The sequence below is a fragment of the Vombatus ursinus genome, unplaced genomic scaffold (genome assembly GCF_900497805.2).
Source record: "Vombatus ursinus unplaced genomic scaffold, bare-nosed wombat genome assembly UNPS02000582.1, whole genome shotgun sequence".
Classification (NCBI taxonomy): domain Eukaryota; kingdom Metazoa; phylum Chordata; class Mammalia; order Diprotodontia; family Vombatidae; genus Vombatus; species Vombatus ursinus.
The window spans coordinates 35586239-35598778 of NW_020940360.1; the positions used below are offsets into that span (position 1 = coordinate 35586239).

At 36.0% G+C, this 12540-nt stretch overlaps 1 pseudogene; it reads right to left on the reverse strand.

The window, feature by feature from the left end:
* Positions 1–7832: 7832 nt before the first annotated feature.
* On the reverse strand, positions 7833–8616 carry LOC114037718 (annotated as a pseudogene).
* Between the last annotated feature and the right edge of the window lie 3924 nt (positions 8617–12540).

Genomic DNA, 12540 nt, shown 5'->3' on the forward strand with positions numbered 1-12540 from the left:
CCATTGAGCACTACAAGGGCAGAACTCATTAGGTTACAGATCTTGAATGAACTTTCTTGTCCTATTTATGCAGGGACACCATTTAGTAATAATTCCTCAGAAAAGCTTCAAAGAAACCAGTCACAATCACAGGGAATTCCTGCTGTTCCTGGGGAAGGGGTGGGTAATGAGTAATCTTCAAGTTTGGCTAAACTTGTGAATCTTGGAAGGTTAATGACATTGTTTGCTACTATATTCTGAAGCCTCCAGTATCCTCTACTACTGAGTGGTGAGAGAGCTACTGTCAGCTGTGACAACTCTAGTCATGATACCCTTAATTCATCTCCTGGCCCCCTAAACACCTGGAAACACATCTCTTCATTATTGTCTCCTCTACTGTCAACCCCCAAAGTACGAACCTTGCAATATTCCCTTATCTGAAACTGTGAGAGACACTATCAGTGACTGCGTCTACTCTCCTTCCTGGAAGATGTGGTAAGTAGGTCAAAGGGGAGTCCCCAATCCTGCTGCTAAAGATGGCTTCTGGAAGAGATGTCCTCTTGAATCCTGAAAGGGAACTTTAAACACACTTTCTCACAGAAATATTGTTATAATGAAATGAAGCATGGTGTTATAGATTGAGTGAAGAAGGTAAGGTCAGCAAAAGCTGGGTTTTAAATCTCACCTCTGACACTGCATAACCATGGATAAGTAATTTAACCTCTCTGAGCCTCAGTTTCTTCATCTGTAAAATAGGGTTTAGGTCATGGGACCAACAAGATTGGAGACCAAACACTTTCTCCAATCCGTATGACTTTTTGACACTCTCCAAAATAAAAATTATTCATTATACAAGGTATTTGGAGTGGGAGGCAGTAGCAGCTGGGTGAATCAGGAAATGCCTTGAAGATGATGCTCTAGCTAAGTTTTGAAGAAAGCTCTACCTGAACTTAGTAAAAAAAACGATGAGAACAGATGAGAAAACAATTTCAGCTATTTCAACAGACTAAGATGCTAAGAACCTTCACAAGGTAAAAAACCTGCTCAACTAATACCAAAAAAAAGGCTAATCTCTAATAAATTCACCTGATACCCCTTGCCCCACTAGCCACCATGCTCTGGCAGGGTTGCACAAACTGACTCATGGGTTTGTTATAGAACTACACTATCCCTATTCCTTCTGTCCCCACCTGCATCCTAGCTGCTGTCAGGAGCTTGCTTTAACTGAAACAACAGTGTGCTAGCTCTCTGTACTGCAAAAGTACTCAAATCAGAGAACTGAGGTACAAAGGCAACTGGGGCAGGACATGTATATGATGTCAACAGGCCTAAAGGAAGGGGAACTGGCATCCAGCTGTGGCCAATTCTCCCCCTATCCCACCCCCAGAAGTTACTTGGAACATAAATCTGGTGAAATATGAATTCCCCAACATGGGAAGAGGCTGAGACAGCTTTGAGCTCTAACCCTAGAGGAAACTGCCATCAATGGGGAAGAAGTCAGAAAATAAGCAAAAGGGGAAGATAAGGAAAAAAGACTGAAATTGCCAGTTCTTAGAAAGAAGAAAAGTCAGTGAAAGACTTAAGCAAATAAACTAATAGAGAAGATATTAATCACAGAAGGAAATTTGACTTCCAGATCATCTAAATGAGTCCGTGTGTGTGTGTATGTGTGTGTGTATACACACACATATACATACACATACATATATATATACACACACACATATGTGTTCATAGACATGTGAATAAATATTGCAAGACAAAGAAAAACAAATCAAAGCCTAATGAGGCAGAGGAACCTGTGAATTTGCAGAGACCAAGGAATCACAGCAAGATTTTCCCAAATGGTTTAAGAGAGAATTAAGAATTGTGAAAGCACAATTATGGTCTGCACAGCACAAACGATTGGCAGAAAAGAAAAACTTGAATCCATGAGGACAAATCTCACCAAAAAACAAACAAAAGATAACAAATGATTGAGAATACAAACACACAAAAGTAAATGACAACTTGGAGAAGCAAAAAGTAATAATATTAAAATAAAACATGCAAAAAGGGAAAGATACCTTAAGTGATACTTTAATAACCTCATAGAGTTGTAAAGTAAAAATAAGATTATGCATGTAAAATGCCATGCAAGCTATGATGTGCCACATACATTTCAGTGATTACTATTCATCTGTTTAATGATTACTATTCAGGTAGAACTTTCTTCAAAACTTAGCTCAAGCATCACCTCCAAGGCTTTTCCTGATTCCCGCAGAAGCTACTGCCTCCCACCCCAATTACAGTACTTAGTTTGTAGGTTATTTTTCTATATTTATATGTAGACATATTTCTCCTGACAGAATGAAAGTGCTTTGAAGGCAAGCACTATTTCATTTTTGTTTTTATATCACTAAAATCTATCAGAAACCTTGACACGCAGTAGGCAGTTATTAAATGCTTGTTGGTTGGTTAATCTGCATTAATTAATAACTTTGGTTTCTTTTAGGATAATCCTTCTATAATTTCTGGTGAAAATAACCTAATCCTTATTATTATTATTATTATTAAATTATTTCCAAATTTTTAAATAGAATTCAAATAGAAACAGTCAATGAGCAAGATGCTATCCTGATATTATTCTTTTACATTTAATGTTCTACAAATTATTGCACAGGTGAATAAGATACATTCTTTGGTAGGTGAATCACAATATTCAGATGTAAGTTTATCATAATGTGGGGTTAGTGAAAAGATCCTATTTAAGACTCCAGTAGCAGACAGTCCGACAGTAATGATATGTATCACATCCTGTTTCCACATTATTTTAATCTCCTTGGTTAGATCTCTGATTTTGAAAGCTTTCTGTGTTATTTAGCTTGGAGATTATGAGTATTAGGTATAATAACATCAATCTAAAATGTTCTTTAAAATCTTTTTAAAAGACTGTTATATTTAGTAGATCATGAACAAGAATGTGGCATTTGATAAGTTCCAGTTTTAGCACAGTTTATTTGTTGAGTTCTCCAGGAAATTTTGAGCTCTATGTTTGTAACATGGGAATTTCTCATCTGTCAATCTGTGAAACACAGCAAACTTCTAGTGTATAATTCTAACACTACCACATCATATAAGTCTTTTAACCTACAGTAATGTGCTGTATGTCTCAGCCATGTCTTTGTGTAAGACATTGATCATCAGCTCCTTAAAGATAACCTTTCTTGTAGTTTCTGTTGAAAGTGACCTGGTTCTAAATTTCCAACATAAGCTCTACCATTTCCACACACAATTCTGTATGACTCTGTGAATTTTTAGATTTGTTGTTGTTCAGTTGTTTTCAGTCATGTCCAACTCTTCATGACCCCATTTGGGGTTTTCCTGGCAAAGATATTGGAGTGGTTGGCCATTTCCTTCTCCAGATAATTTTACAGATGAGGAAACTGATGCAAACAGTGTTGTGACTTGCCCAGGGTCACACATCTAGGAAGTGCCTGAGACCACATTTGAAGTCAGGAAGATGAGTCTTCCTGACTCCAGGCCTAGCACTCTATCCACTATGCCACCTAGCTGCTTCTCTATTAACATACTATTGGTTCAGTTCAGGAGAATATTGCACATGGATGGTCTTTTGATTCTACTCTTGGATAATTTAATAGGCTTCATCTGTAGGTATGCCAATTTTTTGTTACATTCTACAAATTTAATTATGAGTACCTATCATCAGCCTTTCCTATTGCTTAATGAAATGATATTCCAAAAGTGTTTCTATAGGTTTTTAACCTTTTTAATCATGTAATTAGAGGATATCTATCTATCTTTCCATCTATCTATCTATTTATCTCTATCATCTTCTTTCTCCTTTTTGCCATGGAAGTATTTATCTTTCTATAGCTGCTTTCAGGTGATAGGCCCTGTGCTTATTAATACTGTGGGCTTTTTGTTGCCTTCCAGGTCTGTTTAATTAACAGAATATTTTCAGTTCTAAAAGTATACATTGACTGGTACTACATAAGTGTAAATTACTTTAAATGTGTTCTTCAGTTCAACTTTGATTTCAGAATGCCAGTAAGTTTCCTTTTTTTAAATTTAGATTTTTATTCTGAACTTAAATACCAAAAAGAACATTATACATAGCAGAACCCATAAGAGGATTTTCTATGAAATCATAAATTTCCATTTCATAATGCTTACTTTTTAAAAAGTATATAATAAATTGTAGTCATTACTTTCAAAACTGTCCTGGTTGTTTGTGCTTCCTTCAGACTTCCTCTTTTGTGCATTTTAAAATGTAACTCCTAGTTATACTAATAATTAGTTTGCACTAAGCCTGGGGAGCAATATAATAAATGGCCCCTAAGCTCTGGTTCATCCCCTCCTCTTTGGCTTTAGGGGGTTTATTTTAGATGAAAAGTTATAAGTTCAGTCATAATCACTTGAATCCCCAAGTTAGGAACACTGAGGTAGAAATTGGCTGTCTTATATTTTTATCTATTTTTAGTTAAGCCCTATCCTCTTTGTGTTTGAGGCAAAACTCAGTTTACTAGAAATGTTTGGAAAGCAAAACAGCAGATTATATTACAGGATCTGTGGATAGACAGAAACCAGGAGGGAAAATTGGTCAAAGGGCTAAACTTTTCTTGCGACTTCCCTCAGTCCCTTTGAGATGTCTGTAGAGCTAATGACTCTCTTTGATAGCTCTCTTCTCTTTATTTTCTTTGTTCTTTCCTTTGTTCTTCAAAAGTGTGCTGGATGCACCATGCTTACTCCAGCCTGTCAAATCCAAACCCTCACATTCCTCTTCCCCTTCTGAAGTAGTTTTTTTTTTTTGCATTTTAAAAAAAGGTTTATTGGTGAGATTTGTTTTTATATCACAAGTATTAATAAATTACCCCAACTCTGTGAGAGGTCTCTTGTAACAAAGTAAAACTAATACTATAGTGACCTCATCTGAAAATGCACGCGTTATACATTCCATATCTGTAGCACCTCCAGTTGTCTATTTTTAATTGTTTTTGTTTTGTTTTTTTTAGTAAGACAATTGGGGTTAAGTGACTTGCCCAGAGTCACATAGCTAGTGAGTGTTGTGTGTCTGAGGCTGGATTTGAACTCAGGTCCTCCTGACTTCAGGGCCGGTGCTCTATCCACTGCACCACCTAGCTGCCCCCATTGTTTTTAATTAACAGAAATCCATTTTCACTGCTTTCTACCCCTACCCCAATTTTTTTAAAAAGGCAAAAACAAAAAAAATCATAACAAATATACATAGTCAAGCAAAACAAATACCTTTGTTGACTATATATAAATCCATATATATCATATATGCATATTATATATAAATGTTTGATTTTATTCCATAAATCTATCACCTCTCTGAATCATCTAGTCCCAATATACAATAGAGGTCCTGGATGGGGGAGGTGGATTGATTCTGTTCTGAGGGTTTGAAGAAGGAAAAATAAAGGGGGGGCGTAATAAACTTATGTACACGCGCGCGCGCACACACACACACACACACACAGAATCTGGTATAGAAATACATCCAACTCAACAGAGGAAAAGGGGAAATAAAGAAGGAGAGTGGGTTAAGAGGGAAGATAATACTAGGGAATGAATATCTACAAACAAAACAAACTTTCTGATTCTGAAGGAATGAGAAGTAAAAGCAGAAAGGAAATGAAAGAAAAGAAAAAGAGACCAAAGGAATACTTTAGATTGTCTCAGAGAACAGCTGAAAAAAATTTTGGTATATGGATATAATGGAATATTATTGCACCATAAGAAATGATGAGAAAATCCTGGGTAATAATGAACTGATTCAGGGTAATGTGAAAAAAAAATACATGAAAACAATTTGTTTAAGAACAACAACATTGCAAAGAAAAGTAACAGTTGAAAGACTTCAGAACTCTGAACAATGAAATGACGAACTATGCATGCAGTATGGTGAAGAAAGTTATCTACCTCCTGATAGAGAGGTGATAGACACAAGACATAGAAATATAGAAAGAGACACTTTTTTTTGGACATGACCACTATGTGGATTTGTTTTGCTTGACTATTTGTTTTGAGTTGTGTGTTTTTTTTCCTCTTGGCTAACTGGCATTGAAGGGACATTAAAGCATCTTTATGTAAAGATGGGGTTGAAACCACCCTATTTTAGCTCTGTTGCCCTAACTAGGTAAGAACATTTTTTGATTGGATAAAATAATCGAAACTAAGAATATGAAAAGGGCCTAGCTATGTGACCCCGGGTAAGTCACTTAAAAAATGGAGACAACAATACCATCTACCTTGCAAGGATGTTGTAAGGATCAAATGAGATAATATTTGTAAAGAATCTGGCATATTGTAGGCTCTATGTAAATGCTTATTCCCTTCCTCATCAAAGGTCCAGTTTTTTTCTCTGTGGTATTGCATGCGCCTAAGCTTGCTTTTGGAATAGTGTATTCCAAGATCTTCTCTCATTTTTCAAAAAAGGTGCCAGGTCTTATGTGATCCTGACTGGTGTTCCTTGGTTTTAAAAACTGCTTCTTTCTAGATGCTTGCAGCATTTTTCACACTGAACTTGGATGTAATAACCATCTCTCTTTTCTTTGAGGTTCTAGTTTTGGGCTATTACATTCCTGGAACTTTTTCTTGGGATTCCTTTCTGGAGGTGATCAGTAGATTTTTTTCCTATCTTTCCTTTATCCTCTGGTTCTCTCTCTCTCTCTCTCTCTCTCTCTCTCTCTCTCTCTCTCTCTCTCCACCCCCTCTCTTAAATTAAATGCTTCACTTTTATTATAGAACCCAAAATGCAAAACTCATTCCAAGGCTTCATTTTAGATTGACATCACTGAAAATGGTCCATTTTCTCACTATTCCAGTGGTGGTCAATACAAAATTAACTGATCGAAGACTTTTGTCTTAACGTGCTTCCTTCCTGACAAGAATACTTTGCCTACAGTGGATTTAAAGATTATCAAGGTTGAAGTTAACATGTCTAGCTTACTTCCATAATCACCTCAAACTACCCTTTTAGAGCATGATTGCCATTTCCATGTATGTTAAGCAATGTAGTCTTTAAAAAGCTGCATCCAATTGATACTCAACCCACATAAATTAAATTCTATTCTATTGACAGCTCATACACAGGAAAAATGTACAATACTGAAGTGATTATTTTATTCTTCAATTTTACCCTTCTTTCACAACCATATACTTATTAGTGCGAAAACTTGTAGCTTAACTGTCTTAATTATACAAACTCTCCTAAGTTTAATTTCATTACCAAGTTGTGACCAGTCATCTAACAATGGCATAGTCTTTAACCTGTCTAGCCCCTATTTCTACTTTGTGAAATGTATGATTCAAATATATATTAACTGATAATGTGATGTTTGAAATAGTTTTTAAAAACAACTTTCATTAAAATGTGAAGGACATTTTAATAGTAATATGGTATATACCTACCACAGATTATACAAAACAGGTTTTAAAATGCATATTGTAAACAAGAGATAAAATTCACTTGTTTGAATATTTGATATTTATTTAATCTAAACAAAAAAAAGAATGAGAATGACAGTAACAGGATTCACCACTAAATATTGTGATGAGTCTGCAACAATTTTATGTTTGAAACTGTCATTGTGACCCAAAACAGCTAAATATGCAGGTCCAAAATATGAATTATGTTTTTAAAAATTAGTACATTCACTCCAAAGCCCTTTCATCTCCTTCAGCATCCCAGAGATTAGGCACATGTTCTGCTCAGCTCTATGATAAAATGGCAAGTACACTATACCACTGACATCACAGGACAGTTGTCTATAAAACTACATCTCTGACCCTGGACTCTAGGGTCATTCCCTTATAGGTCATCCCCTTCAATCAGAGAACACAGTTTTCTGAGCAATCTTTAAGTCCTGTTCATACTGTGCAGTCAGTGCTGGGTTCATGGCAACCTCTGAAGGTGCAAGAGAAAAGAATGGCATAAAAAACCCCCCTCCAAAATAGGGTCTCCAATAAGTTTTCTAGCAAGCCAAAGGAAGGGCTCCTCAAAGTTGTAGTTACTTTTAGTTGGAATGTCAGTACTGGAGATTCTTCTTCCTATGGAGGATAGTTGATTTTGCCTGGACTTTTCTGTCCTTAATATCCACATTATTGCCACACAACACAATTTTTCATGTATATGTACCAGATCTCTATGTCAGTTAGGTACATTCTTTTTTTTTCTTTTTTTGAGACAATCAGGGTTAAGTGACTTGCCCAGGGTCATATAGCTAGTGTGTGAGGCCACATTTGAACTCAAGTCTTCCTGAAGAGCTCATGCTCTATTCACTGCAGCACCTAGCTGCCCCTAGGTACAGTCTTGTAAGTAACTCTTGATGTTACATCAAGCATCATAATGTCACACTGAGCTTGGATGTAATAATCATCTCTTAGACCACCAAATTTCTCTTGGCCAACTGTATCTCATACAATGAATTTAATAGAGCCTCTGGTAATATGGAACACAAGGGAATAGACATCAACACCCAAGATGGCTACATGCATTTTCTCAAATTCACTAGTCAGGTGATGTTTTACAAATGTGTTTTTTTCCCCAATACCTCCATCATCAACTAATATAAGTTTGAACTGCACTTGGGATCCTTCTTGGGCAGTCATCATTATGGTTCTTCCAAAAGCGTCAACATCTCTGCCTGGCTAACTCTTGCCCTCTGATTCTAATAGATCTAGGCAATTTTTATTTATGATTTCTTGAAATCATAAATGTCTTGACTCTTTCACTCATGGTTTTAAGGAGTCTACCGCTTCTTAAATTACCTCTCTTTTACTGATTTTCCAAGTCAGAAGTTTTTCAAATCATATTCCTATCATCTTATATTTTTTCTATTTTTCAATCTTTGGATTTTGTTCTAATGTTTCTTACTTCTTCATGGAGTCATTAATTTCTATTTGATGTATTCTAGTTTTCAGGGCATCCATTGATTGGATAAAGCTTACCACTGTTCTGGGTTATTTTTCTCTCCTTCCAATTCTTTCTTCCTTTTATTTAATTTTTTAATGTCTTACTTTCTTTTTTCTAGTTTTTCATGTAGTCCTTGTGGAAAGTCCATTTTTTCCTTTAAGTCTTTTCTTGTAGATGTAACAGAATTATTTACCTTTCCTTGGGGAAGATAGTTAGAGTTGTAATAATTTTTGATCCTGGTTGATTTTTTAAAATTTACTTATCTCCCCAGCTTCAGTTCCTATGCCAAGGCCAGGTTCTACATTGTACTATTGACCCTGCTTTGTCTTATCCTAGATCACCTAGGTTCCCTTACTCACCACCTTGTCCCAGGGTTAGGCCTACCTGGATCTTTGAAGCTTAGAATACTGAATCTTTAGGGACTTCTCTGAAATCTCAGTTCAGGATGCTAGAGACCTCAGAGTCTCTGGACCTGCAATGTCCTGACCTGAGCACCACTGCACTGGTTGATGGTCAGTGCAGCTGCCCACTGCCTGCAGTTGCTCCCTAGCACTTCCAAGACCCCCATCCTGGGTGGTGGTTTTCTGATCATCCTGGGGCTTTCTCAAGGGAGCCCATTACTCATGCACACTCAGGACACATAAACTCATAGACGACTTGTCCACGTGGCCCATCTCTGGGCATGCTGGGAAGTTGTACTTGTTTGCACATTCTGGCACTGATTTTGCTTACAGCCCCACTTCCTATTGATTTCAGACTTCTGGTTAACCTCATGCCACTTTGAGATGGAAGAAGTCACTTATGGTAGTTTGTCATTGGATTTATTGATCATTTTTTGGTCTGTATGAACCTCAAGGTTTTACTAAAGTAGGTATGTGGGAACTGGGTGGTTTATCTAACTTTTAGACAGGCATCTTAGTGGAAGTTTCCATCAATAAGTCTCTTAGTGCATTTAACCACAGCATTCTCCTTGATATCTTTACGTTCAGTGTAACTTACCATGAATGAAGACAATGTGGCCTTCAGATTAAAGCTCAAAGCTTTCAATCTATATCTTTCCTTATTGTATATTGAGAACTTTACATTTGTTGAGTCCAAATAATATTTAGATATCATTGGAGAAAGATTCTGCAAAATGAAAAAAACTGTTTAGTGTGGCTTTGAGTGGGGTCATATGACTTGATATCAGTCATATACATCAAGTGGTTAATACAATATTTTGGTTTCACTTCTTTAATTTGGGAGCCATACTGAGATCTATTTAGCAGACATGATAGTGGACTTAAGGCAAGACAGAACCATAATAGGATTAATCTGTCTCCCTGAATGATGCCACATTTTATATGTGTGGTGGCATGTTTTAAATCAAGAATAGTTATCCATATGGGTCTCAAATATTCTAACATTATCACTCTATCTAGATATATTTTATAAATTTGCTGTATGTGAAAAAAAATCATGTGTACAGAATTGAATCAAAGGCTTTATGATAATCAACAAAGACAGTAAATATAACACTTTGGGGCAACTTGATTAATAATTATTTAATTGATAATATGCCATTCTTTATGCCCTGGGACTTTTTGGCACAGCCATTTTGCTCCTCAGATAATGTATTATTCTCTTATAAGTTATATATTAAAAATGTTAAACATATAATTGAACTATATTGGGGGGGTTGGCTTACAGGTATTCCCACACTTTGGTAATAGATAAATGATGCCTTCTGTTAAGAAAGGGGGGGTCATGTACAAAAAATATTTATAGAAGCACTTTTTTGTTTTAACAAAGAATGGAAACATCAGGGAAACCCATCAATTGTGGTGAATGGCTATAGTATATTGAATATAACTCTTTTTTCTAATAAGATGATTAGTTTTGCTGAATTTCTTTTCTTTCTCTTTTTAAAAAATCTTTGTTATAAGGGATGGCTCTTTGGGAGGTGGAGGAAGAGAGATACAGAAAGGAATTTAAGCAATGTAAAAATAAAATATATCAATAAAGATCTATTATTTTAAAACTGAGTAATGGTTGAACAAATTATGATATACCAACAAGTAATTATTAAGGGCCTACTATGTGCCAAAATATTGGCAAGTGGTATATTACTGCACTATAAAAGATGACCAAAGGACAGATTCAGACAAACCTGGGAAAACTTCTATGAACTGAAGCAGAATAAAGTGAGCAGGAACCAGGAGAACAATTTATATGACTACAACATTGTAAATAAAAACAACTTTAAAAGATTTAAGAATTCTGAATTCTAATAAAGTGACCAATTATGACTCTAGAAGACTGGTGATAAATCATGCTTTCCACATCTTAACTAAGAGATGATGGATGAAGGTACAAAATAAAGCAGCCAATGTGTGGGTTTGTTTTGTTTGTCTGTATTTATTTATAACAAATAAGGGCTTCTATTGGGGGGGGTGCAAGAGTTGTGGTAGTTTAGTGGAGGATTGATAGTGATGACAAAAAAATGAAAGAAAAAAGACTCAAATATTTTTTTAAATTCTCAGAATCAGAGGAAAGTTTCCTAGAGGAAAATTCAGAAAAAGGATACAAGTTAGAGTTGTTGAAATTTAATATATAATAAAACTTTTTTGAAAGATTTTAAAAGACAAAGAACATTTAATGCATACTTTACAAAAGTTGTATGTAATAGACACTCAGTTTCTGTTCCCTTCATATTTGAAAATGTTTGTGTTTCTTGATGTTTGTGAAATTAATTTTTTAAAAAGATTTTTTAAAAGAAAGATAGGATCATTTAAAAACTGAGAAGAAACTACTAGAGTTCCTTGCTAGTAATTCATGTACTACTCTGAATTAAATATTTGAGCCAGTAATCATGAATTTTATCTATTCCCTCTATTTTCCAGTTTTACAAAGAGATTGGTTTCAGTTATTTACCTTGATGCAACCATTCTGTTGTTCATTATGTTAGTAGTGATAGGCTTTTGGCTTCATGAAGCTGTAGTATGGGCAGCAGCCACACCCCAGTAAACCATCTTGGCAGATGTTGAGGGTAATCAATAGGCCTTGAGCCCATCGATATTAGGGAGATGTCTACCACAAGCATATAACAATTTCCCCCAGGGAAATGGGTAGATGAGAACAATTTATTTCCATGGCCACGAAAGCACTGTGGAGCTCTTAGAGCTTGGTTAGATAGACTCCAGGGTCATCCCCTGCATCCTAGGGCATTGCCAATAGTTGTGACTTGCTGCCACTGGACTTCAATGACTCTGAAAGAAAGAGTAAGGCTGACAATTCTGCCTCACTTAAATCCAATTCACACATAAGTCAAGATGTTACCCATTGTGTCATTGGTCCTCTTCGAAAATGAAGGACGGGGCAGCTAGGTAGCACAGTGGATAGAGATCCAGTCTTGGAGTCAGGAGGACTTGAGTTCAAATCCAGCCTCAGACAGTTGACACTTACTATCTGTGTGACCCTGGGCAAGTCACTTAATCCCAATTGCCTCACCAAAAAAAAAAAAGAAAGGAAGGAAGAAAATGAGGACAAACAACCACCATCCAACTTCAATTTTCATTGTGTTGGATTTCTTACTTACATATTGAGGACTGAAAGTTTTTCATGTCCTCCTTCTTTAAGGG